The sequence below is a fragment of the Piliocolobus tephrosceles genome, chromosome 19 (assembly GCF_002776525.5).
Source record: "Piliocolobus tephrosceles isolate RC106 chromosome 19, ASM277652v3, whole genome shotgun sequence".
Lineage (NCBI taxonomy): Eukaryota > Metazoa > Chordata > Mammalia > Primates > Cercopithecidae > Piliocolobus > Piliocolobus tephrosceles.
In genome coordinates, this window is record NC_045452.1 from 27,936,578 (window position 1) to 27,963,886 (window position 27,309).

A 27,309-nucleotide genomic window follows, 5' to 3' on the forward strand; every position below is an offset into this window, starting at 1 on the left:
GCCCGGGGTGGGCGGCGGGAGGGGCTGCGGGGCGGGGACGCGCTGGAGAGGAGCGCCCGGGGCGGCGTGCCCGCGGGGACGCGCACGCGGGGCTGCGGGGCGAGGCGCGGGGCCCGGGCGGCGAATCCGCTGCTCGCGCCGCCTGCCCCGCCCGCGCGCGCCGTCCCGGGGTAGGGGGCGGTGGAGGGGGGAACCCAGGAGGGGCGGCGCCCGGTCCTCACCCGCAGCGGGCACGGCGGGGGCCGTGGGCGGCCTCGTTGGTATTCCGGGCGCGGTTGCAGCCCCGACCTCCCTTCAGAACAGGGGTGCCCGGGCGCGCGGGCACGGCCGCCGCTCTCGGGCGGTCTCCGCGGGCTGCGGGGCCCGCAGGCGCCTTGCTTTCCCCGTCCCCTCCTCCCTGGGTCCCCAGTACTCCCTCCCCCGCTCCGATCCGGCGGCGAAGGGGTGGGCAGGGAAACGCGCTCTCTGGGACAGGTGCCAACTCCGAGACAAAAGACATAAAATAGGCGGCAACGGGGGAAGCGCGGCCGGCGCGCTCGGGCGGGGACGGCGCCGCCGCGGGGGCCGCATCCCCGGTGCCGACCCGGGAAAGTTTGGGAAGTCGCCGTGGCGGCTTCGCAGCGGCGGGGGACGCGCGGCCCGGGTCGCCCTCCGCGCCGCGCTAGCCCTCTCCGCGCCGCTGCTGAATAATTCATGGCGCGGCCGCCGGCCATTAGCATGCACCGGGCGCGCGGCGCGTCTGTGCCAAGCCGCCGCCGCATTCGGCGCCCGGGCAGCGCGAGACGAGCGGCCGCGCGGCGGCCGGGCCCACGCTGTCCCCGCGCTCGTTTGCCCGGCGGCGCCCATTGTGCCCCGACCCGCCCCGCCGGGCTGTCCCCAAGCCCGCCTGCATCCCACCGCCCGCCCGACGGCCCGGCTCTGCAAGTCCTGGCCCGCGACGCCCGCCCCGGAATGCACGTGAACTTGGAGAAAGTCGCGGGGCGCGCCGGCCGGGCTCTCCGCGGCAGGGCGTGGGCGTCCCCGGGACGGCGCGCTTTCGTTTTCGTCTGGGACAAAGGTCCCTTGCGGCACGCGGACGCCGTGACCGGGTCCTGCGGGCCACTCTGGCGCAGTCGGGTCGCTAAGCGCAGGGAAGCCGGAGCCCGAAGGCAAGGACCGACGCGGCGCGGGGCCGGGGAAGTGGGGCCTGGGCCGTGCGCTTCGCCAGCGGCGGTCCAGAGCAGTCCCACCCTGCGAAGAGTTGCGGGACCTGGCACCGCTCTGTCGTCCGCCGCTTCAACGCGTGAAGAGGGTGAGCATTTGGAACCCAGGACTCAGACCGCTAGCTGAGGGCCTGTGCCGCTCTGGGCACGCGAGCGCGGCGCCGGCGGCGGCCAGGCGCGGTCCTCCCGCAAGGGCAGGGCTGTCGACCTGTGCGCCCCAGGTCACGATCGGGTTCACGGCGACTCCCGAGGACGGTAAGTGCGTTTCTCACTTTCGCTACTTAGTGAGTATTTAAATATTAATGAAGAGATCTCTAAGAGGGACACTTCCGTAGGGCAGGCCTTCCACAGACCAGGGAACGCACCGAGGAGGTCGCTCTTGAACCTGAAGCCGCACCAGCTTGCAAAAACTCCACTCGGCATTAATCTGGATCTTGGAATTTGTGAAGCACAGCTTCTAATCTCAGGTGTGCAGGCTGTTTGCCAGAGAGAATCTTGTTGAACACATAAAATAAGCGTTAGCAGACATCTTAAACACAATGGGAAGAAAAAAGAAAACATCTGTTTTTAGAATTTATTATTATTATTATTATTATTATTATTTTGGTTAGCTGTGTTTGGAAAGGTTATTGGGAAGCTACAACTCTTTCCTGGAAAATTGAAATATTCCATTTAATTCCTAAACCCACGCTGCTGATTTTTTCCTCCTGGTCAGACACTTGCGGAGAGCTCATTTAAGGGGGGATCCTCGGTTCGGCGTTGGCGGCATTTGGGTCGGTTCAGTGAAAGGCCCTTGTGTGGAAGCTGCTGTTTATAGTGGTGTAAAACGAAAAACAACTCATAACTTTTTGTAATAAATGCCCCTTTATAGGTGCCTCACACACAGGCCCAGCCAGTGGCCCTGGGGAGTTTGTGAGGAGCAAGAAAGGGGTGAAGGAATGCTTGCTTGCTATGATTACAGGGTTTCAAGGTAACATGGAGATTAATTTTTTTGTAGTTGGGTTTCAAAAGCCATGGCAGCCTGCAGGCCAGCAATAGCTTCATTTTGTTTTAGTTCATTGGTTCTAGCTCTCTTTGGGGTTTAAAATATGTTTGTCCGTGTGTGTACGGAGCTAGGGTTAAAATGAAACCCCAAACAGTGGGGGATTGAGCCTGCTTTTTAATATGATTGTGCCACAGGTGCAATTTCCCCCTGCCCTCCCCGCCTTACTGAGGTGGTTTGGATAACCTTGCTGGGTGCTTTCACCACAAAATAATGGGGGGCCTGTTTCCATAACACCCCAGGGCTATGAGCTGGCTCTTGGAGGCTGTGTTTCTGGGAACATGGACAGAGGCCTGGGTAGTTCAGGCTTGCCTTACGCCTCCCTCCCCCTCAGCTGCCTAGTGCCCTCCCCAAGAACCCCAAGGACTGAGGGGACCATTTAATTCGGGTCCAGCCAGCCACGGCTGGAGGTGGAAAGTTTACCTCTGTGCTGGAGGAACTAACCTTGGTCGTCTTTTTTGTTGGGCTGCCTCCCCCACTGCCCCGTCGCCCCATTTTGAGTTTTTATTTGTGACTTTATGAGACCCAGTTAGCAGATGTGAAACCTGGGGTGGGACATTCCGGGGCGATCTCAGAATCGGGGTGCAGCTGCGGAAGGCATACCATGATAGCCGGGAGCTTCTGCTTGGCATGGCGTTGGCAGTGACGAGGTTGGTAATTAGAAGAAGCTCAAGTTCCACTGGGGCCTTGCCTATAAAATGCTGGAGACGTTTACCCGGAGGCCACAGCAGACTGGGAACATAGCACCGAGGACAGGAATGGTGTGGTGCTCCGCTGAGGCTGCGGGGCGTCCCTCTGGATTAAAACAGATCCCGAAACAAACGGCATCCACCGACAGGCCAGACCCCGGGCGAGCCAGGCAAAGGTCTGAGCGTCGGAGGAGGCAGTCTCCAGGGCTGCTGAGTGAGGGCTGCTATTCGTCAAAGCTCCAGAGCTCCGTCTCCTGCCACACAGTGTGCCCCTGGCCCATGAAATGGGATGAGGTCAAGATTCTGCAGCCAACAGTTGGGGCCAGCGCTGGGCACAGGGGCCCTGGCGAGGCCCTGTCCTGCCTTTGTCCATGTTCCTTCGAGCCAGCTCAGCCTGACAGAGTCTCAGGGTCCCACCAGGGGCTTCCCAGTGGTGGTGGAATCTCCCATCCCGGCACAATTCATTTTTGAGGGCACACACACAAAAGAGAAGGCTCTGAAAATGAAACTGGCACTTGTCTGTTTTTTAAATCACTTCTGGATTTAACATCAAGAATGTGGAAAGCAGGGGGCCAGGGCCACATGCACTATGGTGTGGGCTGGTAGAAGGATGGGCTTTTATCTGGTTTTGTTTTAAACCAGGGCCTACCCCAGGATAGTCCCTCGCCTGTGCTGGGGCCTCACCAGGCTCCAGCCCCTCCTGGGTGAGAAGGGTCTCCAGGGTGCTGGTGGGGGCGAGCTGGACTCCACTTGGGCAGTGCCCCTCCGCCATGGTGAGGTCTCACGCACACTGCCTGAGCAGGTGCAGGCTAGCAGTTTCCCTTGCTCCACAGGAACAGCATGGTGCTTTGCAGCAGGGTTACTTTTTATGTGGTTTGCACCTGGCTGGGTCAGGCTGTCTGTGTGAACCTTTCTCACTCCCTCCGACCCCTTAAAGGGCACTGGGGCCTGTCCTAACCCATCATGGATGGGGCATGACTGGAAGGCAGACCGTGTGGCCCAGGAGGAACTGGGAAGAGCTCTGCCCACCCAGATCACCCAGATGGGCACCCTGCCTGGGCAGGTGCTGCCTCGTGTCCGGTGCAATGTCCTCTCGTGCAGTGTAGACGCGTGCCTGTGCTGAAGTGTGGCCTCTAGGAAGCGAGGGGTCCTTCCAAGCCAGGCAAGAAACACCATAAAGCCACCGTGCTTCCTTGGGGCGTTGGGTTTTGAGGGTTCTTTGCATGTTTGGGGAGAGAGGAGAATGCTCTTGCCGAAATCGCAGCAAGCTGGAGTCAGCACCCTGGGCTTCAGTCTGCCCCTGCCTCTCCCTGGGTGACCATGGCACATTTGAGCTCCTCCCTGCGCCTGGATTCTGAGCTCTAAAGCGGGAAGAGTGTTAACCCACCTCAGAGACCTCAGACATTATTTCCATAAAGCACCATTCCAGGCACGTTGTCGGGGAGGGGCGGGACATAAATGGCTACTGCTATTGTCACTTATTGTTGTCAACAGTAATCACTGTATTTGCTTAATATTTATTTTATTTACCACTACTATTATTTTATATATTCTCTGATGTTATATTCTAAGTAACAGATAACCCAACTTCAGTCTCACCAGAAAATGAACCAAGAAGTTTACTCTCCCGACCCCACAGGTGGGAGCAAAAGTGGACCTTGATGGTATCTCTCAGGTGGACTGGCAGGAGCTCACAGAGCCAGCACTTTCCTCATCACAGGGACTTGGTGTGAATGTGGCTTCCAGATGCATCTCGCACCTCACATTGCGTACACAAGATGAGACCAGGGTCTCCTTGGGGACCTGGGAAGTGCTGACGGAGGAGGCACCCCTTCCCAGGGGCAGGACGGAAAGCACACCTGGGTGCTGGCCTTTGTCCTCCCACTCACTTCAGGGGCAGGGGTAGGACGTCCTGATGCGGGGTCCCAGAGCGGCCACACCAGCCACCAGCGTCCTCGCTGGAAATGCAGATGGTGATTTGGTGGGAGGGTTTCACCACTCTGACGAGCTAATTGTTCTTTGGCCTGGTACGTTTAACCAACATGCTTGCTTTGGAGAGTTTTCCCTCCTAGCTGGTCGTTCAGGAAGACCCAGCAAGATCGTCCTTGCTGAAAACATCTTGTCGGAATAAGAGAGAGCCCTAAATGGCATTGGTCATGGTTTCTGATGTTATAGAACTGAGCAGAGAGAAAAAGCAACAATTGTCTCCAAGCAGAGACAATGGATCTTTCATATGAAATATTTATTTTCAGAGCTGCCCAGTGTTCCCGGGGCTGGGATAGTCCACGGAGCTCGAGCGTCCGGGAATGGCAGGCCCTAAACGTGTAGTTGGGGACAGAGATTTAGAGAAGAAAAAAGAAAGTCTCCTGACCCGTGGTTCTTGGACAATTTCAGTGGGCACGTCTGGCTTTCTTTGTTGAGTGGAGGCTAAGCTTGCACGAGTTAATTTTGTTTTCTTCCATGATTTCTTTTTAAAAGCCGCAGGGCTTCACTTGCGAGTGCTAGAACGATGGCCAGGTTTGGGATCGTGGGCCAGATGGGGCCTCCCTCGGCCAGGCCCAGTTGGCCTTAGCCAGCTGGGTCACAAAATGGAAGTGTGAGGAAAAATAGAGCCCAGAAGAGGAAGGGTCTGTCCCCAAAGGGCTAAGGGAGAGGCCATCGAGAGGGTGATTTGGGCCAATACTTGTGGTTTTCCAGTGTCTACTCCTCCCCAGATTCCATTCTCAGATGAACCTGGGAGTGGCCCCGTAGGTTGTGGGAGAGTCCAGCCTGACTTGGGGAAGCCACGCACAAGCAAACACCCTTCCGGGCTAGAGAGGGTGTTTTTGTAACTCTGACAAGTGTGGCCCAGAGTCAGGGCTCCGGGAATATTTTCTGAATTGATAGAATGAAGAGGCCTACACACGAGCCATCCCCCGGCCCCTTCTCCGAGGTGCTGGAGGAGCTGCCCCGGGAAAGCCAGGCCAGAGCCCAGGCTGCCCTTAGCAGATTTGGGAGGAGTGGGCCGTGCTGGGGCTGTAGTGAAGCATTCCTGTGGTGCCAGGGGAGCGTTGGGAAGGCTGAGGTGGCCCGTCGGCCGGGGACACCCAGCGCATTAGGGGGACCTGTCTGGACACCCCAGCGAGGCCTTGAAGGAGGACAGATTGAGGGAGTGGCCCTGATCAGGTGGGGGACCAGGGTCACCCAAGCAGTGTTCTTGGCCAAGTATAATATTTGGCTTCAGAAATGAGGGTTTTTTTTTTTGTCAATCGGCTGTCACATGTTTTATTTTGCTTTCAATGCCAGAGCTTCTCAGTTTGGCCCCTGGAGCCCTTTACGTCAGCCCACTCAGAAGAGAGCTCTCTTTCAGGGTGTCCAGGAGCCTCTGATGCTATAGGCAGAACTGGTATAATGGAAATCATGAAAAAGAATGAAATCTTGTGACAACGGGCAAAAAAAAAATAAACCCAAAACCAGGTGTCTAGTCACTTTTTTTGTGCATGGTGGGAGGCAGTTTGAAAGTAAAACGAAAATTGGGAATGGGAAGCTTCTCGGTGGGGTCTGGACTGGGGAGTCTCATCTTTCTGACCACCCAGGAGCCTGTGTGGGGAGAGTGGCTGGGCCCACTGTCCAGCCAGCGCCGAGAGGATTTCTGAGTAGAGATGTGACCGCAGGGTCACCGGTTAGTGTCGTAAAATAAGACCGGTGGTTGTGGTTACTAAATGTGTGCATGAGATCTACGTGGTAAAAAGGCCAAACAATTTTTTTTTAAAGCAGTGATAGAATTTTCCCTCCAGATTTAAAAAGAATCGTCCCTGATGCTTTTGGTTTTCTAAAACCAGGGCTTTTTTTTTTTTGGCCTGTGGAACGCCCTTTCCTTAATTCTGGCATTTCAGATGGCAGGAAGAGCATTTAGCTGAAATATTTACCTGCTGATTTGGGGCTCTTAAATTTAGAATCCCCTTTCATGTGTTTAAGAGAGATATTTACATTCAAATCAGCCTTTTATAATTACATTTTAAATTATAATAAAATGATGGTGCCGGCGCTCCAGTTTTCCATGTATTTTAACTGTAAGAGAAGCTGTCGTGAATTGAATGGGGGCTGCCCATCACCCAGAGCCCCCCCCCCCCACCCACCCACCATGTGGGTTCTGGCCTGCAGTGCACACGTGTGTCCTGAGCATGGCGGCTACATGGGTGTTACCTGTGGGGCCCTCCCTCCACTGCCAGGAGAAGGGCCTGACGGGGATTCTGGCCCCATACAGTGCGATGGTTGCCCAGCTTCACCACCTGCAGCTCCATCTGAGAAGGGCCTGATACGGGCTGGGGTCCAGGCCCACTGCCTTCGTGTCCTGAGCCCCCCAGTGGCCTGCAGGCCTGCTTTGGAAGCCATTATCTCCTGGGCGGCCAGCTGGGCACAGCAGTGGACACTTCTGGTCGAGGCGGTTCTGCGGGTAGGGGGACAGTCATCTCCTCCTGCAACCATAACCCAGGCCCTGCCTCTCCTGCTATGCCCCTGTGGGTCCCACTGTTGCCATCTCGTCCTCAGTGGCTTCCCGATGTTGCTTGCTGGCAGAGCAGGCCCCGCACCATGGAGCATGGGGGACCCTTCCCCTCCCAGGGCCAGACTCTTGGCAGCCAGGCCAAGCCGCTGCTGGAATGGAATTCCCGGCGTTCCTGTTGGGGCGCATGGCATCAGAATCCTACCTGCTTTGTCTCTGGCATCAGCTGGCGAGCCAGTCACGTGGCCGTGTGCGTGAGACCAAAGCCCAGGACTGAGGGCTCCTCCCGGGCAGCTTCCTCCTCGCTCACTCACCCCCACCCCCTTTTTTTTTTTGGCTTTCAGCAGGACCAGCTCTGAGCAGGCGTAAAACAGTGTTAACACAGACTCCAGGCAGCAGGGAGCCCCTGTCCACGCGGCAGGCTCTCTCAGTCCACTCGGGCTCTTGCGGTCCACCCAGACCACCCTTTACCTCGAGTCCTTATGGACAGAAAGGCCCTGATGTGTCCCGTACACCCAGGAGTCAGGCCCAGAACAAGGCAGTGGTCACTCCATGCCATTCCCTCTGGTGCAGAGCTGGCCCTGCCTGCCCCCAGACGGCCATGGGGTGGGTGGCACCGCTTCCTGGGAGCCCCTTCTCACACTTCCAGCCTTGTTGCTCATTCACACAAGGACACCCCAGTGGTCACTGCTGCAGCTCCCGGTCACATAGAGGGTGAGAAGGGAGAGCTGGACCAACAGGTGACCCAGCAGACCCAGCCTGATGCCCGCAGGAGAGAGCAATGGGGTCTGATATTTTGTCTCCAAATGAAAGAGCCACAGTGAAACCCCAGGCCTGCCAGCCCCAGTTGTAGGGCCAGAGAACGGGGATGCTTCCCTGAGGTAGTGGCAAGGTTTGGTTTTGGTGAAAGGCAAGGATTTGTGAGGGTCTGAGAGGGGAGGGTGATGGGCCTGGACTCCACCCCGACGCCCTGTCCACCGCGGCTGCCTGGCCACTCTCGGACTCCTTGGCGTCGAGCGCTGACTGGGTGGCTGCATGGGGCTTGGGGCTCTGTGCATGTTAATTCTGCCACTCCAGCAGCCCTGAGTGGGAGGAGCCATTATCCCCTTTCTATAGATGGGGAAACTGAGGCAGACTTGCTCATGGTGAAGTGGCCAGTCGGACACAGGGCCAGATTCACACCTGCAGCCTGGGTTCCCGGCTATAAGAGCGCCAGCCTCCACAGGCATTAGAAGGGGGCTCACTGCCAGGGCCCCGGCCAGGGCAGCTTTCAGGGTGGGGTCTCTGGCCTCACCCTGGAGAAACGGCCAGGGCGCTGGCTGCCGCCTGCTGAGCCTGGCGTGGGAACAATGTGGCCTCTGTCCCTGGAGTGAGCCAGGCCGCCCGGACGCCCAGCCCCTCAGAGCAGCCCGGTCAGGCAGGCGCCCACAGCATGGCGTCCAGGCCACGCTGCCCGTCCACGGGGTGCAGGCGCCTTGGCCAGGCCCAGGCGGCCACTCCCCATGTCCTCCCTGGCAGGCCACTGAGTGGCCAGACGCCGACTTCCTCCTCCCTCTCCCGCCCGGCCAGCCTCCTCCTTTTTGGTGGTGGGTTTGGGGGCCCGGCCCACCCGCCACTGCCACGTCTGCCATCCTCCCGCACCCACGAGCATCTTTCAAAAATTCCCGGTGGGCGGGGCCGAGCTGCAGCGGCCGCCTCTGCCCCCCCTCCCCGGGCAGCCAGTGCCAGATGAGAGCAGGAGACAAAAGTAGCATTTTCCTCGTACTCCGGGGCTGGCAGCAGGGCCTTCCCCCAGCACCACATGGCTCCTGGCAGCCCTGCCGCCTGTGCCGGGGTGGCCGAGGCCCAGCCGGGCCCACTGAACCGAGGGACGGTGACGGCCAGAGACCAGGGGGCCCGCGGGCCTGCGGCCGGGGCTGGCACTGGGCAGCCTGCTGGCCGGCAGGACCTGTCCTCCTCCCCCGCCCGGGTGACCGGCCGGGCCCATGGACGTCATTTTCACTTCCTGGCTTTGGAGAAGGCGCCTCCATCCTCCGGCACCTCGGGTAAGTCACCTTCTTTCCTTCTGTCGTGAAGACGAGCCGAGGGTGCTGCCATCTTGTGCCCCGGTGCCTGTTACGTGTCCTCCCTCTAATTGGTTCTCCAAACTCGGAATTCTATTTCAGAGCCCTCCATCTTCTGTGCAGGAAGCCCTGCCAAAAACTGCAGGGAAAATGCAGAAGCCAAGCCCGTTTACTTTCAAGATCCAAAGCTACAGGCTTTAGAAATCACAATAAAAATGAATGTTTATTATTTCATAGTAGCTGCGTCTTCCATTATAATAGGAACAAATGCTTTGGGAGTATTAATAGCCATGGCCTACTCCTGCCTGCCTGGTTGTGGTAGTTTGTGTGTGGGGTCTCATTGTTATTATTATTATTATTATTGTCTTACTTTTTGGTGGCACCAGGAGTGGCAAAGGGAAAACCACCAGGACCATCCACGGCTCCTCCCAGCAAACTCATCGGCAGGCAGGGCCAGGCTGGCACCCGGGAGGGAGGACTTTGCATCTAGAAACAGAGGCCCTTTTATTTTGTCCGGCATCTTTAATGCTACCATGTCCACAGTTTAGGGATCTAGTTCTTTCTCCCTTGCGTTTTATTTTTTGGGAAAAAAAAAAGAAAGCAAGCTCCTTTTGGCTCTCAGCTCAGCGTGGGGGAAAATATTTTAGGTTGTTTTGGGCTTTGTTTTTGAGTACTTATTTCAACTTGGGGGTTCCGCCTGAAAGTGCTGTGCCTGTCTTGTCACCGCCCTGCCCGCAGACTGCGTGTGGGGTGCGCTTGGGCACTGTCCACTACACGGACCCTTGGGGATGTCCTGAGTGGCCTCATGGCCTGCCCGTGTCCTGGATACCACCTCAGTTCCTCACCTGCAGAGCTGCTGAGGGGAGATACCTAGGTGGTCCAGGGCCTGAAACGTGGCCGGCAGGGCTGAAAGTCCCTCAAAGGCCTTTGAGTGCCCCCGCCTTGTCACTGCTGTCCCGGAGTTGGGTTCAGTGGCTGCCTGGGTATCCCTGTTGGTCCCTGGCCCTCCAGAAGTGCTGGCCCTTTTGATTCCGAGGTGGGCTTTGCAGAGCGCAGCCCCATGCCCACCTCCAACGCTCTGGCAGGCTGACAAAAGCGTCCTGGGATGCGGCCTGGTTCCCCACCCTTGAGGGGAGCCAGGGTCTTGATTTATAGAAAATGGAAGAATCAGACCCGGAAAGTTCTAAACAGCACTGAGAGGAAAACTCCCATGGAAATCCATCTTTGTTTTCCCAGTTCGGAGGCGCGTGGGCCCTGCGTGCGCGGGCCTGGGTCTGAGCGGCCGGCCTCGGCAGACAGCACCAAATCTGTAAACGGAGCTCAGCTCACGCGAGGACTCTCCGCCGCTGCTTTTGTTCGTAGAGGAGCCAGCAGTCGATACTGGAGGGTCTGGGGCTGCAGAAACAGGCATATATAGCAAAGATAATTAAAACATTTCATGATGGTGACAGCCACATTCTGCTGCTGCAAGCTGGAGGATTCATGCCACCCAAATATTTAGCAAGCATCAAATAAAACACTGGTGGCAAAATAAAAGTAATAGAGAGAGAAGAAAAAAACAGAGCATAATACATTTCAAAGGCAAAAGAGTCAAGGAGATAGGGAATGGGCCGGGGGGAAAGTGGGGAGAGTTCAGCATTTTAAAAGAATTCCCATGTTTAACAGCTGGCTACTCATTTTTTTTTTTTTTTTTTTTGTATAATTAATGTAGGCAAATAGAGCCTTAATCCTAAATCCTGGAATGAAAGATGGTCAAATTTCCTGATCATTAATTTATCATTTTTGTTTTTTGATTTTTTGGACAGGGTAGGGGGCAAGTAGCAGAAAAATCAATTAATTCACATAAGGAAACATTTTCGTTCTAAATTAATATTGCCACTGCAGTTATATTTATCTAGTATTTTTAACATGTATGGATAACACACTTTCCTGTGTATACCTTGGATACCTGGGACCATTGTATGTGATCAACTATCATCTTAGTTTTTTAGCTTGGCTAACACTTGACCCCTCCCTGCCACCTCAAAATCAGTAAAATGCTGTGGATTCTGCTTTTTAAAAAATCAGGCTAAAATCTCAGCATTCTCCATGGCTCCCAGTGCTTCTCGGCAGTTTTTTTTTTTTTTTTTTTTTTTTTTTTTTTTTTTTGAAGAAAGTACCACGCAAAGCACTTTTCACATCATCGCTTCTATATAAATTCCACTATAGACTGAAATTATACATTCTCGCAGCACAGATGGGCTGGTCTGTCATTACGGCTGCTGGGTACTTGTTGGAACACACAGCATATTTCAATTGTGGAGTCGACAATTTCGAAGAACTGGGGTCAAAATAAACAAGTTGCATTTGTGTATAGAAACAGACTTATTCAATGATCTTCTCATCCCCTGAAAAGTTCGGCAGAGGAACAATCATCACCTTCATTAAACTTTAATTTAATTTTTGGTCTTCATCTTTTAAGACCCCACGTGCCCTGTGTCAAAGACCCATCAATGTTTTAACTAATTACCCATTTTTCTCTTGTGCTGCAACATCAACAGTGGGACACAAGATTTAAATTCAAACTCCTGGGTGTGGTTTTTAATATCTTTTGACTGCAATTTTAACATCTTAATAATTTTAATATCTTTCTAATCTCTGTAGGGAAGGTGTTAAATTTCTACCTGTTCTGTGTTGAGTTGCATATTATTTTGAGGCCTTATGAAAAATCAGATGATGAATATTTAGGATGGTCTAAAGACATATTTAAATCCAAACACCATCCACAAAAAATTCAGCAGGTAAAATACGTAAAGTAGCCATAAACTTAAAAAAAAAAATTATCTCACCAAGATAACGAAGTGCAGAATTTATTGGTTTGTATCAACCTCCTTGAGGGCAGAGCAGTTTTTACAGCCACAGTAATTTGCAAATGATGATAACTGTTTATTTTGCAAATATGCTCATATTATGATGTAATCAGTGGAGGCTTCTTTCTTTTCCCATATGTGTAACTGTTTGCCTCTGCAGTTTCTCACCGGCCGAGACCACGTTCCCACGTTCCTGCCTCAGTGGCAGTGGCCGGGAGGAGGGAAGGGCGTGCCCCCTGTATTGCCTCCTGCGAGCTCCAGCTGCCACATGCATTTGTTCACAGAAGCACTTTGTTGTGGCTTGTTTATCTGAAGGGATGGACCTGTTGGCGGAGATGTTAGCAAATAATAGGAAAAGTAAAAGTTGATGAAATTCGGCAGAGCTGCTTGGGAGCCAGCTCTGCTGTCTGGTAGTTTTAACGACATCATCCCTTCCAATTCTGGTCTTTTAGCCTATTGACTCCCGCCCTCGTAGCAGAGGAATAGGGCCCTGGTCTGGGCGCTCTAAAAGATGAGGCAAAAGTGAAACGGCCCCAGCGTTTGGGTCTCAGAGCCTCTGAGCAGCGGTGGGCGTGGCCATGGTGGTACTAGTAGCAATAGCACTCTCTGCTGCTCTTCACAGACGCCCGCTGTGTGCGGTGGCTCCTGCATTCAGAAAAGCGCCAACTCTGGGACCCAGGGTCTGGGTTCAGATTGAGTCGTCTTTGTTTCCGGGCCGTGGTGATCGGGGGCAAGTCATTTCACCTCTCCAGCTTCGTTTCCTTATCTGTAAAAGGGAGGCAGTAAATGTCAACTTTCTGAACATACGGAAAGCTGGGTTCATGGTGAGCATCCCCATAAATGCTATTGCTTCCTTGCCTTATTTCTGAGGCTCAGACTGTGCCTGCAAGGGGGCATTTTTATCACCTCCATTCCACTAGGGGAGGCAGCGAACCTCGGAGAGGCTAAGTGGGTTCCCCGAGGTTCAACCAGCTGATAAGGGTTTGGCCAGGACTTGAACCCAGCCCTGCTATCCTCCAAAGCCCACGTGCTGCCATAGTGTTCACTGATGAGTGTTGCTGCACGTGTGTGTGTGGGGCCCCGGGTGTGGACAGCATGCCTGTACACAGAGCTGTGTGTGTGTCATGTTTGCACACGTGCACAGGTGTCCTCTTGTTTCTCCATTGCGTGAGGTTCCTGGTAGGTCGGCAGTTTCCAAAGAGGTGAACTGGCGTTTGGAGGTGCATTTGTTTGAGTGGGCTGCACAGTCCTCAGACCATCCCCGGGGATGACGGGGCCGTGGGCTCTCCACCGCCCCAGGGATGCCTGTGTGAAGAAGGTTGTTTCTCCCCAGCCCAGGGCTAGCCAGAGCCGGCAGTGGGTGGACTGGGTATCCAGGCGTGGGCCTCTCGTAGGTGCTCAGCACTGCTGAGGGAGGCCCTGGCTGAGTGGCCTGCATGCTGGGCCTTGGCCAGACGCGCTGCTGCCTCCTTATGTGGACAGGCGGTTCTGGGCGCCGGCCATTTGCAGACTGGGAGGAGTGGAAGTGAGGCCTGCAGGCCCTGGAGAGGAAATGGCGGCGTGGGCAGGCCCAGAACAGGACCGGGAAGGCGGGCCGAGGGAGGGAGCGGCCTGGAAGGCCTCTGTCGGCCGGTCAGCGTGCTAGCGGCCTTTCTCCAAGAAGCGGCCAGCTGGCCGGGCCTTCCCGGGCAGGTCTGTGTGTCTGCCCACATGCACACACGTGTAGCTACGTGCCAGGGCACAGGGAGGTTTAGCGGCCTTATTTCCTAATAGGGAACATAGCAGGGCCTGGGGTTTGATGAGACGGTGTAAACGCCCAGCACACCTTCAGACAAAAGAGACCATGATAAAAATGATTCTTACTACAAGGCCCTGGCTTCTGTCTTTAAAATGGGGTTTCCAGCCTCCGCCTCAGTAGACGGTTGTAGGCACCACATGAGATCCTGGTCTGGGGAGCCCCTGGTTCGTTGGTCTGTGGAGACCCTGGTTCGTTGGTGTTTCCCTTGCCGTGGCCTATAAGATGGGACAGGAGGCCTGGGCTCTGCAGTGGGCTCGTCTCAGCCCGTTTCAAACCCTACCCACCGGCTTCCCAAGACCTTAACAGGATGGTATTACCCGGCACTCGCCCAGATGCCAGGGTGGCGCCGGGTGAGTGGCAGTTTCAGGTGATCCTGGAGAAGGGTCCCGGAATCAGCTGGTATGAGTCTCTGGGTTTCCGAGCTTCAAGGCGGGCTGGATTCAGGGTGTGGGCTGGGCCAGCCGTTCCGGCAAAACCCCAGAAGGAATCCACAGGAGGCGGGGACCGGGAAGGCAGCCGGGTTGCGCCAGTGCCTGTGAGGGAACCTCTGGCCCCATTTCCTGGGAGCCTGACCCCGCCCTAGGATTCCTGGAGTGGGTGTGCCCACGCTTCCGGCCCAGACGTGGGTGGAGGGATCCCACCCTGCCAGGCCTCCCGCCTGCGCGGCTTCTTTCAACTCGACGGGAGGACTCCTCCTGGGCCTGGTGCTTCGAGGTCCAGACAGCAGACGCTGGCGCCTGTGACCCCGCAGCGAACGCCCTTCAGAGTCCGTGTGGCCGCATTTAGAAGCCTGGGCGGCGCGGAGACGGCGGGCGCCCTCAGCTCAAGATAGTAAGTTGCCCAGTGCCTGCACCTGTGGAGACTCCCAGCACCTGGTAGGTGGGCCTCAGGGGGCTCGGGCCTCCATGCTGGGTCTCCAGCAACAGGGGTGAGGTTTCTCCTGTGACGGGCTCAAATGACTCAAACCCACTGGGCTCGGCCCGAGGCATCCCCGCTATGGGAGCAGCTTGCAAATGGGCTCTCCTGGGGCCAAGCAATGTGGCAGGCCACGCCGGCCCACGGCAGCCACAGCCTCGGCCAGGTGCCATGAAGGAAAAGAAGAGGCTGCTGCGGCGTTTCCATCTGCCGGGACGATGGGTGCCAGCAGGGCAGGAGCAGCGGGGAACTCTGGGTAGTGGAAATCCCCTGCCTTGGTCCAGGGGAGAAAGCTGGGGGCCGCATTCGGCACCCCCAGGGCAGTGTCGGAGCATGTTGGATGTTAGACTCAGCCCCACAGGGCAAGGGGTGTTGAGCTTTGTTGAGCACCTACTAAGTGCCAGACCCCAGGCCAGGTGCTTTCTGTCCATTTTTATAAACATCTATTTTTAAATTTAATTTGCCAATTCCATTTCACTGCCACATCCATTTGGAGCCAGCATGTAGCAGTGCTGTTCTCAGGCCAGAATACGGAGTAAACAGGACAGACAGGGTCCCTGTCTGGGTGGAAGCTCCAGTCTAGTGATGTGTGGGTGCTAATGGTTTTCCGTATGAGGAGGTCAAGGTTCAGGGAGGCTGAGGGATCTCCCCAGAGTCACGGGGCCAGCAGGTACCAGAGCCTTCTCCCTAACCCAGGTTCTCCCCACAACTGTGCCTGCACAGAACCACACAGGATCCCTGTTTATCTTCAGATCTTCAGCCTCTCTTGGATGGTGGTCTTGTCCGGTTCTCTCCAGATACCCAGCACTAGGAAGGGCCATTCCGTCGGCTTGGAGTTCTTCTACCCCAAGGAAAGCTGGAATTGTCCTGGGGGCATGGGTCACTCTGGCTCTGAGGCCCTGAGACCATTATGGCTGGGTGGCCATGGCGCTAGCATTCAGAGTGTGCTGGTTTGGGCTGTACGGGGCTCCAGGGCACCCTGCCACTCGGGCTCTGTGCCCAGGCTGGTGTGCTGGCAGGTGCGAGACTGCACGCAGTGTGGCAGCAGGCGGTGGGAAGGAGGGAGCTGCGGTCGTCCTTGTTCTTGGTGTTCCTACGGCCCAGAGGTGGGAACCGTATGAGACTGTACACCCAGACGCCATGTGCCAGACCAGGATGGGCTTACAAGACACCAGCCCTGCATGGGCAGATGGGGACCACGTCAGGTCAGGGGGCACAAGAACCTTCTGGAGACCCCACCCCATCTGTCAGCATGGTTCACACTCATGGATGAGCAGTCATCTCTGAGCGCCGTGGCACTCGTGGCCCTGAGTCCACGGCTCTTCTCATGTTTCAGAGCAGTTCTGAGCTCACTTCATTCTGCAGAGCACTGGCTCAGAGAGGTTATGGAACCCATCATGTGCCAGGCCCCGGGATGGCCACGGGAAGAGGCCCGAGAATGTCGTTGAGTGATGGGATCCAGCAGACCTGGTGGAGCACTAGGACCTTGGCTAAAGGGGCTGGAGCCCTAGACCCACGGTCTAAGCCCGGCACTGCCTGCGCCTGGCCCACAGGCATGGCGGCCTCACTGAGAGGCAGGCTGCGTGTCCTCAGCAAACACGGGCACCAAACAGAGACCAGTCAGAGGCCAGTACCAGGTGGGGCTGAGAAGTTAGCTTGGAGCATCCTAGGAAGCCATGAAGCCTTCCAGAGGTGGCAGCTCTGCAGCCCCCGGCTCCTTCCCAAAGCTGACCTCCAAGTGCAGCTGCAGGGCCCCTGCGTCCAGCCCTTGGGCCTGCCACGTCCCAGGGCCCCACTGCCAGGCACCGCCCCGTGCCGGCCCTGTACAGGCCACATCTGCTGCAGCAGCCATGCCAGAGCTCCGCCTCCTGGGCTCCGTCCCCATGGAAACCACGGTGTGGGGGGGCGGGCTCCTGCTGCATTTGGCCCGCTGACTGGTTTCCATTAGAGCCGGCCTGCTTTCCCTGAGCTCTGCCCCTGCAGTTCAAGGCTTCCCCTGGGGGTTTCTTCCCACATTTACTGAGCACCAGCCTTTCCGTGCCAGGGAACCCAGCGGTCTGGGCCCTGCCCGCTCTGGCCGACACCCACCAGCGGTGCCCGATGCCCAGCACCGTGGCTGCTCCCCTGTCCTTTCTTATTGAAGGCCAGCTGCGGCTGGGTCCTGGTGTTGTGGACTCAGCCCTGGATCTGAGTTAGGGCACCGGGCTCCCATCCTGGCTGGGCAGTAGAATCACTGGTGAGCCCTTGAATAAGCCCCTTCCTCTCTCTGGGCCTCAGTTTACCTATCTGTAACATGAGAGCCTCTGTCTATTTCTTGAGTTCCTTGCAATGCCGAGAAAGAAAGACAAAGAGAAAATGAAGCCACAGTACGCTGGTGTGCCGGGATCTCAGAACGGGGATTTTTGTTTGCTTTCAAAGAGGGTTTTATTTGAGGGAAGGAGTCATGGAATTTGACCAGAGGTGATTGTTTGAGGGGCCAAGAGCTAGCCAGAGCCCACGGACATGCAGCATGGAAGGCGCAGCCAGAAGCCCGGGCAGCGGTACCCACTGGCCCGCCTTGGCATCTGCTTAGCACCCAGTGGCCTGGCTGTGAACACAGTGAGTGGAAGCAGGAAGCGTGCCTGCGCCGGAATCCGGAGGGCTCTGGAAAACTCCCCAAGAGGTTTCCGGAGGTCAGAAATGTGGGCAGAAAATGAGATCCAGCTTTTAAAAACCTGGCTGACTCATCCCCAGGGAGCCTAGGGAAGCCTGGGAAGGTGCCTCCACCACCACGTGGCTGAGTTGCAAGAAGAGCTTGCTGGGCCGGACCTGGGGGTGCCGGGCTGTTAGGGTCAGCAGCAAAGTGGCCCCAGCCCAGACTACGTCCTGATGGTGTCTTCCTCCTCCGGCTCCTGGGAGTTGGGAGGCTCCAGCGAGGAGGTGATGATGGTGCTGGGGCCTTTTGCCTGGCGTGCCAGTGGCCAGCTTGGCTCTCTCCACGGGACCTTGCAGCTCCTGCTGCCTGGGGTGGTGGTGCGTGTTGGCCTCCCCTGGGCCCTGTGGGTGCTGGCGCTGGCCTGGGAACACATTTCCAGCTCACAGACGAACAAAGCCTGGGAGGTGGCAGACCTTCTTGGCAGCAGAGAGCGAATGGCCCAGTGGGGTGGGCAGCTTGCTTAGCCTGCCCCCAGCCTCAGTATCCTCATCTGTAAAATGGGTCTAGTAACCCTGACCTCCTGGTTAGGGTGAGAGTTAGACGAGACGAGAAGCGGGATCAGAGCTGGATAAATGGCAGGAGACGGCATCGGAACTGTGCCCACCCGGCATCCTTGTCATGAGCAAGACCGACCACATGTCCCAGAGAGCCCAGCTCCATGATAGGAGAACAGGGCCAGGCTGACTGTGGTCAGGCCCACCTGGAGTGGCTGCTGGCAGGCTCCAGGGTCACAGCCACCCCACCCTGGTGGCCCAGGTAGCCTGAGTTGTCATTTCCTCTTCCTCCATCTCAGCCAAGAGGCTGAGTCAACTCCCCACTCAGCTTCTGCCCTGCCTCCTGCCCGAGGCCACCCGGCTTTGCTGACTGGTCCCAGTGATAGGGGACATTGTCACTGTGGCTCAGAGGGGGAGCTTGGTGGCATTTTCAGTTTTCTGTCCTGGGAAGGAATGAAACCTTGGTTCGAGTGACCGCATCTGGGTGGCCACAGCCTTTGCATCCCCTGCCTTCGCGTCCCCCACCCCACCCTCCCGATAAAAGTAGGCCGAGGACATCAGCACACAGCGGCTGCCGCAGTCCTGGCCAGGGCTTGATTTAGACATTTGGGGAGGCTGGGATAATGTAGGAAATGAAGGAAATTTCCCCAGGGAAAGGGGAAGAGAAGACAGAAGAGCTTAAGTGCCCACATGGTTATTAGGCGTGGTTGGTGATTTACGGCCGGGCAGGCGGCTCCTGGCGGCTCCCTGCCCCCTCCCTCCCAGTGCCCTGTACCCTGGAGAGTGGCCATGGGGAAGATGGAGGCCACCAGGTGGGTCCAGCACCCGAGCTCCGCCTTAATCTCCTGGTTCTAGGCTCTCGGCAGTCCCTGGGCAGGTGGCACAGCACAGGGGGCACAGCTCCTCCGTGTGCTGGGCACTGACATCTGTCATCAGGGCCACCTCACATAACCCTGACGGATCACCGGCCCTGTCTTACAGGCCAGGAAGCCCAGGTGTGAGAGGTCAAGCCTCGTGTGGCCCTCTCAACGGTGGAGCCTGAGCCAGGCTGGCCACCGGCCCAAACCCTAGGCCTTTCTACCACGGCCACGTTCAGTGGCCTCGGGTGGGAAGGGCTGGAGAGACCCTTGTCCCTCCTTAGAACAAGGGATGCAGGTAGAGTGGAGGGGCGGTGGTCGCAAAGCAGGCCTCTGCCCATCCTGCCCTGTCTCCTGCCTTTCAGGGTGCCTGTCCTCCTGGCGGAATTCCATTCTCCTCTTCAGGGGACTCTTAAGACCCTCAACAGCCAGCCCTGACCCCCTCCATGGCCCCATCCTTGACCTCTCTAAACTATGGCCTAGTGTCACCTCCTCCTGGAAGCTCTCCCTGCTCTCCACTCACCCATTGCCCTGCTGTGGGCCCTGGGATCTAGTCACTGCCTATCTGGGGACAGGGAAGTGTTCCTCTGGGGAACATTTTATGAGTGAATGAATCAGAAGAGAAAGCCATGACCTGCCTGCCTGTGCTCAGTGCCATGTCAGAAGCCACCAAACTGTGGCATTGCCCCAGCAAGTTTATTTTTCCACGTCCACTAAGTAAGTTCCCCTTCAGGACTGATCTGACAGGTTGTGAAGTCACACGTCATCAAAAACGGCATCTTTGCACTCAGTAGGCAGGCTGGTACAGCCCGTGGCGGGGGACCATTCCGCCGGCTGTGGGGTAAGGACGGCTGCGTGCGCCACGCTACAGAGAAGCCGAGGTTACTGCTTGGGGGTTTCACTGGGGAACATTAACAAACAGAGGTGGCCCAGAAGGGTCATGGGGCCTTTTCTTCTTAGACTGCTGGGTTTGGAAGGCCGGAACCCAGTGACCCGTCAGGTGTCACTGGTGGGTGGTGATGCATTCTGTTAATTTAGGTCAGAGAATTTAGGTTCAGTTTACAGATTTCCTGCACAGTCCCTCGTCTGCATCATAGCTCATGAGCATCCTCTTCCTCCGGGAAGCCCTCACACGCTGCTGGGCCCTCTCTCCTGCCTGCTCTTGGCAGCTGGGTCCTTGGCCAATCTGGTCCCTCCGGAAGGAACCGTCGCAGCCACCATGGCCTTGTCTTTCCACGTTCCACCTTCTCGGGTGCAATGAACAAGGGTGTAGATGCCCACACACCCTCCTGGGGCCTGGCATCTTTGTCCAGAGGACCCGAGGCAGCTCGGGGAAGGCCTTTCAAGTGCGTCTTGGAGAGCTCACGGCTGGCCAGCGAGCAGGGCCTGGGTCCCACTCAGCTGTGGGATGTTGGACCAGCCCCTCCCCGGCTCTGAATCCCAGCTTCCCACAATCTCTCTGACCCCCACTTCTGACATATCTCTAGAGGGTTCTGAGGGTCTAGGTGTGGAATGGCTGCCTCAGGCGTGAAAACATTCCTGGGCTTCAACCCGGGATCCCACTTGGAGGACAGAGGAGGGATTTACTGCAGAGATGTTCACGCCTCTTTAAATGTGGGGAGCTCGACGCACCAGCCGTGCTCCTGGGGTTGGGCGTTTGAATTGAGGAGTTGTGGTAGCATGACCTGCTGGACTGTCGTGTGGCCGTTCACAATGAGAGAGGCCTCTGTGGGTGGGTGGAGGCGGCCCACGTCCACACGCACACGGGAGCCCCTGCAAGCCAGGGTGCCACGTGCCGGGCCTGGCATGGGGTTGTCAGTGTTTGCTGCCGCGTTCTCTCTCTCAGTTTTCCAGAACTTTGTTGAATGAGCACCCATTCCTTTTGCAATGTGCAAAAAATGTTTAAGTTACAAAACTTATTATCTGGCCAGAGTGACACTAACCTGGCTAAACTATCGCAACATGTTCTCCCCCAAAAGAGAGACATTTGCAAATGCTCGGGAGGTCATGGGGCGGCAGCACCCATCTGCCAGGCACATTTTCTTTCCTCCATTTAAAAGGAGCAGAGCCGACTGAAGGGGAAGGAAGGGGCGTTGTGGAGATTTGGGCGCACAGGGGTGCTGCAAGGCCGGCTTCCCCCACATCTGGCATGGCTGATGAGAGCAACTTTGCTGCTACTTCTGGGGCAGAATCCGTCCTTGTATAGCCTTGGGCACGTGGTTAGAATGCTGCGAGTGTGATGTCTGGAAATAATACCTGTAAAGAAAGCAGGACTCAGTTCTCTCATCTAGAACCAGTGGCCCGTCGTTTTGCCATTACAGATACTAGCAGTGTTTGTGACAAACCCTCATCAAACAGAAGCTCCCGGTGGGTGTGTGAATGGCCACGTGTCTGGCCGTGGCTTGCTTTTTCAGAACCAACTTGGTGGTTAGCAGTCGTTGCCAGCTGCCTCGTGTGAGCACCCACTGTGTGCCAGGCAAGCCGCTGGGAATTTCACGTCTGTTCATTTTCTCTTTACTGTGGCATCAGATCACAGAGTAGGTGTAAATAGTTGCCTTTAGGATACAAAGCTGGGGCTCGGAGAGGAGAGACCGGCTTCTTGAAGACTGAAGAGCCTAGAAGATTCTGTGCAACCTGTGTGTGGCCCGAGAGCCCGTGCTTCTCCCAGGGGTGACAGCTCCACCACTAGATGCCGTGTCCTTGGAGATTTGAACTCCCCCTGTGCCCTGACCACACCAGCTGCCATGGTAGCCATCAGACGTCCCGACTGGAGCCATTTTGGCCCAAGAGAAGTGGCTGAGATGGGGATACAGCCCTGGTTTGTGCAAACTCAGGGACACTAGGGGACCTGACTGCCTGCAACTTTGCCGTGTGTTTTTGACCTTTCCCGACCGCCTGGGGTTCTTTTTTTTTGAGACAGTTTCACTCTGTCGCCCAGGCTGGAATGTGGTGGCGTGATCTTGACTCACTGTTACAGCTGCCTCCCAGGTTCAAGCAATTCTCCTGCCTCAGCGTCCTGAGTAGTTGGGATTACAGACATGCACCACCACGCCCGGCTAATTTTTATATTTTTAGTAGAGATGGGGTTTCGCTGTGTTGGCCATGCTGGTCTCGAACTCCCGACCTCAGGTGATACGCCCACCTTGGCCTCCCAAAGTGCTGGGATTATAGGTGTGAATCACTGTGCCTGGCCTGCTCGGGGTTCTTTGGAGGCCTTGGGCATCTGACAGCGTTACCCAGGGCCGGATTTCAATCCTTTCCACGGCATCTTCACACATCAGTTGAGGGGCGCTTGGTGTAACTGACCTGTGTGTGGAGGATGTTTCTCCTACATGGGACCTTGGAGAGGGACCAAGTTCAGTGCTGAAGATAAGATGAGACTGAATCCCTGGCTAGTCCTGGCCCCCGGACCTAGGCCCTGCAGCTTGGCCAACGTCGGGGTTCCTGCAGGGCACTCAGAGCCTCCTGGACTGCCTCCAGAAGTGTCTGCTTAGGTCCTGCTGGCCACGTTTATTGCCACATCTCCCAGCCAGCACCTGCAACCTCCTCCCAGGCCCCTCCTACCACAGGCCCAGACTACAGCTGGCAGTCAGTTGTTCGAAAAGAGACGGGAGGAATTTCTCCAGGCACTGGAGCCTGGAGTGACGTCTCCCATGTACTCAAAGCCCCCTGGGGGATTAGCAGTGGGTGCTGCCGTCCACTGAGTCCCACCATGCCCAGGCAAGGAACGTCTGACGTATGTGTAAATCCAAGAAGGTGGGTGTCTTTGTCCCCATCTTACAGACAGAGAGACTGGTCCCAGAAAGGCAAAGGAGCTTGTACAGGGTGACCAGGGGCAGAGCTGAGATGGGAACGGACCCTGCGGATGGACCTAGGGGTGCTTGTGGGCAGGGGCAGGGAGGGGGCAGGGATGGGACTGGGGATCAGCCTCTGGGGCATTTTTCCCAGCCCAGTGTTGACTCTTAATGGGTTTAGCACCAGCCTCAATGGGCCACGATCTGTGAAAATGGCCTAAGCTGGCCCTGTGCTGCAAGTAAGCACACCTTGGGGTGTGGGCTCAGAGGGGGAACAGCCTTGGGAGGCTCAGGCAGCCCCCAGGGAGCAGGGCATTTTCAGATTTTTTAAAGTCTCCCTGGGCAGGTAATGCAGCATTTGTCCAACTCAAGAACCCAGTGACGAAAACCAGGCAGAGAGGAGGGGAGGTCGCTGGGGTGAGGGGTGGTGGGCAGACTGTGGGAGCTGGTGCTGCTTGATGGGGCTCCTGTGTCTCCAAGGGGGGGAGCTGAAGCTCCCAGGGCCACACCTGCCCCAAAGCTGGTGCCCACTCACCTGTGAGGGTAGAAATCCCACACCTCTGGCACATCCAGGGCAGACGGGAGGTGGGCTGTAGGGCTGCCCACTGTCTCTCTCCACTTGCCACTGGGGGAACGGGCTTGTCCCGTCTCCCCTCCCCTCCCTTGGCTCCTGTAACCTGGAAGTCTGACGTGTGATGCTAATCTGGGTTTGAGATACATTAAATTAGGCTAGCTACAAAAAAGTAGGCCTCTGTGGCTGGGCCTGCCCGGGTGGCAGCCCTGTGAACCTGAGCAGGGCATGCCATGCCAGCCCCCGTGCTGTTTGGGGAGCTCCAGTCTGTGATACTTTTCCTGGGGGACCCCAGAACTCCTGTCCTGTCTGCTCCAGGTGAGGGCATTGGGGTGACCCCAGCCCAGGGCAGCAGGTGAGGGTGGGCCATGTGGGATTCCTTAACCAGCTTGCAGGGGGGCATCTCCGTGGGTGGCAGGCAGGGGGACCCAGGGTTATTAGAGTGGATATCAGGGTACGCTGGGCCCCAGGGTGGGGGATTTTATTTTGGCCCAGGCTGCTGGTGGGAGAGTGGAGAGGGAGCCCTGGCTATCCCGATGATGGGGTCTGTGGCCTCAGCACAGCCTCCTGAGGGTTAGGACAGCATGTAGCACAGCGCCTCCTGCAGGCTCTGTCTAAGAGGCAGGAGCAGCGGGCCTGTGCCCACCTCCCCTTGCTATCGATCACCTGCAGCTTCTGTGGGACCCCGGACCCCTCCCGGCCCTCAGTGGGCATGGAGATTGTCACCGTGGACCTGTTCCCAAATTTTCAGAGATGGGCTGATTGTGGCACAGCCTCTGTGGGATGGGAAGAGGGTCGGGGTGGGGGTGCTGGCTGCAGGCTCTGCCCAGCGTGTGGCCAAGCACATCTGTGGGATGCCACCAGCAGGTCTCCCAGCCTCGGAGGCCTCATGAAACCAACTTGAAGCCGGGAGTGTTGCTGAGAAGACGCCTCCCTAGCTCGTTAGCAGTGACCGGGGCGACTCCTGGCCCTACCCCGTCCCTGACCCAGCACCACTTACTCTCAGCTGTCAAAGAGGAGAGTTGCCCCAGGCCTCAGGTGACACGGTTTCAGGGCGGCCACACTGGGCCACCCAGCCGGCCAAGCATTCTTGCAACCTGGGGTCCATAGGAGCTGGGAAGCCTGGGCCTGGGGAGGGTTCCAGGGAGTGTGAGAGAGAAAACAGACTCCAGGGGCCTCAGTGCCCGAGGTGTGCAGCCGTGCAGGGCTGTGCAGCGCCCTCCTGCTTCAGGACCTGGACCCTACCTTCCTCCTACCCCCACTCAGGGCTCAGCACCCCACCTGAGTCTGGCCTGAGGCCCAGCAGAACCCCAGCCATGGTGCATCAGACTTGGCCTGGGTTTGCCCTCAAATCCTCACCAATAGCAAGCAGTGCCCACCTGCCAGCCTGAGTTGAGGCAGGATGGGGAGGGTACGGAGCGGGCCTCTGGGTCACCCCAGGCGAATGCCAGCTCCTGGGCCTTGGTGTTCTCCTGCAGTCAGTCTTGGGGCATCTCCCTCCATGGCTCACAGTGACCACTTGAGTCACCTCTTGGGAAAGAAGTAAAGTCCTCTTTGTACCTTGTAAGTCCCAGATATTGGGTGTCATTCCAGGAGTGATGGGGGGTGAGTGGGGCACTTCCCAACATCCTGGGTGCCAGGCACTATGTGCTGTACCCAGGGACAAAGCCACACAGGACATGGTCCCTGCTGTGGAGCTCCCAGGCCTGGGGACATGTGGGCATTGCAAGTATCTGTGAGCTGATTTCAAGGGACCCCCAGTTTACTGCTAGAGCTAGGGAGATTCCTGACTCAGGAGGGCTCCCTGGAGGAGGTGACCTAAAGAATGGGTAGGAATGGGGCCTTTGATGGTGGGAGAACACTCCAGCCCTCGGGAACAGTGGGTGCCAAGGCACGGCTTAGCGAGGGGAGCAGGGGTTCCTTTGAGCACTGAGGTGGAGAGACAGCGCTCCACTGTGAGCCAGCACCTCGAGCCCCACTTGGCCCCTCCTCTGCGGACCCTAGAGGACATCCAGGTCCACAGTTGGCTGTGCAAGAGCCAATGGGTGGGGTTTGCTTTTGGGCGTGCGCATCAGGCAGGAGCAGAGGCAAAGACAGAGGCCGTCCTCACAGCCCTTTGCCTCCCAGGAAAGTTCTTCACCTCAGGGCTCGCTGGGTCGGGCCCACCTGCAGGAGGTTGTGAGGGATCCTTGAGGGGTGGAGGGAGGGGCCACCTTCACTCCCTCCCCAGTCTTCAGCCACCAGACCTCCTGAACTGACTTCCTGGTCTCCTCGTGTTTTGCAGAGTGTGGCCCTGTCCCAGAGCATCACCCGAGACATCAGGAGCACATCGCGGGCTTGGGAAGACCCTCCCGGACCTCACGGCCCAGGTAGCTGCATCTTTCTCCTCAGCCTGGGCGGGGAAGGACCCACTCCAGTCGCAGGCAGCCTGGAGATGGGTGGTCTGGTGGAGAAGGGGAAACCCCGGCACCAGCCCAGCTCCCAGGCCTACCTTGCAGCCCGGTCTGCCCTGGGTCCTCGAGGGGCTCAGCCTGACCCTGACAGCTAGAAGAGACCCCACTCCAGGCCCGGGAGTGAGGGAATAGAACAAAGGGCCTACTATGTGACCACTGACAGTGACCCCCCACCGCCTCCTCACCATCCAGGTGGCCTGGGGGCACCCAAAGCTTCAGGCAGCCCCTGAGCTGGGCCCAGGCCTCATGGCGGTCTCAGGGCAGGCAGGGCCAGAGCCGACAGGGAACAGATGAAGGAAGAGTGCCCCACACACCCGGGGGCTCCACCATAAGACTTCCTCAGCGTTTCTCTTTCCTTCCAGGTCTTCCACCCTTGGCCACCTCCCCAGTGACACCTGAAGCTCAAGGGACTGTATCCACCCTCAGGTCAGTACAGTTTGTGAACGTTGATGAAAATCGGGGCTCCCCAGACCTCTGCCTCCTGGCTCCACCCTCCGCCGGGCGTGCCTAAAACTGGATACACACACACACACCACGCATGTGTACGTGCACCAGCCCCAGAGCTGTGGGGGCCGAGGAGCCAGGCAGGTGCTTGCTGCACATTGGATGGGCTCAGCTGGGGCTGGCCTGGCCTCCTCCCTTCTCGCCCCTACCAGCCTCTTTCTGCAGCTGAGGAACCAGGGCTCCAAGAAGCCGGATTTGGTCCAGGTCTGGCCCTGTTTTTTGGGCTCCCTCCTGCCTGAGCTGGGTGACGCTTCTGTTTGCAAGGATCCAGCTCTCTCAAGGGCCCTGGGAGGGGAGGCCAAGGGCAGCCTAGGGGACCAGTGACTATGGGGCAATTTGCAGTATCTGCTGGGGGCTCAGCAGGTAAGATGTCCCCTGCCTGCTGTCTGTCATGGCTGTCTTGTGGCCATGGCCGGGGACGGGCCTGTCATGCTGGGAATTGCTCAGAGGCTGCAGCCAGCCTGGGGCCCCTCGTCCTGGCGAGGCAGCCCCCGAGTGCAGACTGTCACCGATGATTCTTTCCTCCTGGGGCATCCGTGCGGCCATGTGGGTTGGGCAGGACTGGCATTCTCCCCTCCCTGCTGTTGCCATGGCCAGGGGCAGGCCCCCCTCCCGAGGCTGTGTGGAGAGGACCCCAGGCCGCTGCATGTCAGCAGAGCAGCCGGCGTCTGGCCCGGACCCCTCTGCCATCTGGGGCCCGGCGTGTTTACAGGTCGGCCTTGCCCGCCAGACTCTGCAGACGCTGCGGCCCCGGGGCCTTTGTGTCTGCATGCAGGGCTAGGCCACCAGCCGAGCAGAGAGTGGGGAGGGACACAGGTGGGGAGTAGGGGGAGGCCCCTGGGGGAATCAGGGAGGAGGGGCAGGACAGAGGAGAAAGAGGATGGAGGGTAACAGAGGAAG

The 27,309-nt window shown here is 57.4% G+C and overlaps 1 pseudogene; it reads left to right on the forward strand.

The window, feature by feature from the left end:
- LOC113219885 overlaps positions 1-27,309 on the forward strand; it is a 59,068-nt pseudogene that overhangs the window by 19,849 nt on the left and 11,910 nt on the right.